Source organism: Aquarana catesbeiana, linkage group LG12 (genome assembly GCF_042186555.1).
Source record: "Aquarana catesbeiana isolate 2022-GZ linkage group LG12, ASM4218655v1, whole genome shotgun sequence".
In the NCBI taxonomy this organism is placed as follows: Eukaryota; Metazoa; Chordata; class Amphibia; order Anura; family Ranidae; genus Aquarana; species Aquarana catesbeiana.
The window spans coordinates 2,763,169-2,764,597 of NC_133335.1; positions in this window are offsets into that span (position 1 = coordinate 2,763,169).

The window sequence follows — 1,429 nt, forward strand, 5'->3', positions numbered from 1 at the left end:
TGAATACTGGGGTGCAGGGGGGGGGGAGCAGAATGTGAATACTGGGGTGCAGGGGGGGGGGGAGCAGGATGTGAATACTGGGGTGCAGGGGGGAGCAGAATGTGAATACTGGGGTGAGGTGCAGGGGAAAACAGAAAGTCAATACTGGGGTGCAGGGGGGGAAGCAGATGTGAAAACTGGGGTGCAGGGGGAAGCAGAATGTGAAAACTGGGGTGCAGGGGGGAGCAGAATGTGAAAACTGGGGTGCAGGGGGAAGCAGGATGTGAATACTGGGGTGCAGGGGGGAGCAGAATGTGAATACTGGGGTGCAGGGGGGAAGCAGGATGTGAATACTGGGGTGCAGGGGGAAGCAGAATGTGAAAACTGGGGTGCAGGGGGGAGCAGAATGTGAATACTGGGGTGCAGGAGAACATATTGTAAATACTGGGGTGCAGGGGGGAAGGAGAAAAGAAAAAGGTAAATACTGGGGTACAGGGGGAAACAGAGTGAGTATTGGGGTGCAGGAATGTAGCACATATTGTGAATACTGGGGTGCAGGGGGAGGGTAGGAAAACAGAATGTGAATACTGGGGCGCAGGTGGAGGCGGGGGTAATGTAAGTACTGGGGCATAGGGTGGAGCATGGAGCAAAATGTGAGTACTGGGGTACGAAGGAGGGAAAGGGGGTTTGTTTATGGAACAGAAAGTGAGTACTGGGGTGCAATGAGGCAGGGGACAGAACGCGAGTACTCTGGGGTACAGGGTGGGGTACGGAACACAAGTTTAGTACTGGGGCACAGAGAAGGGGAGCAGGGAACAGAATGTACCGGGGTGTAGAGAGGAAACGGATGTCTATAATGGGGGTCAGGTATCTAGAAGGGGGAGGATATCTGGAAAGGAGAAGGGGGGGCAGATATCTAGAAGGGGGGGGGTATCTAGAAGGGGGGGGATATCTAGAAGGGGGAGGGGGCAGATATCTAGAAGGGGGGCAGATATCTAGAAGGGGGGGCAGATATCTAGAAGGGGAGGGGAGATATCTAGAAGGGGAGGGGAGATATCTAGAAGGGGAGGGGAGATATCTAGAAGGGGGGGCAGATATCTAGAAGGGGGAGGGGGGGATATCTAGAAGGGGGAGGGGGGGATATCTAGAAGGGGGAGGGGGGATATCTAGAAGGGGGAGGGGGGGGCAGATATCTAGAAGTACTCTAAGGACCTGGTTTTAGGGGTGAATAGAACGGCAATGCGTCAGTTTGATACATTTTTACTGACAGGTGCTCTTGGAAGCACTATAATTGTGAGACGAATGGTGTCGGAGATGTTGGATATTCAGGTGGGCGGAGTGATCTCTGAGCCAAGATTCATGGCATCATCAGCTGTGATTGGAGGATTCTCACTGGGTGTGGTGGATCACTTCTAAATGGCCAGATCTCTCCCCGCCCCTGTGTACTTAC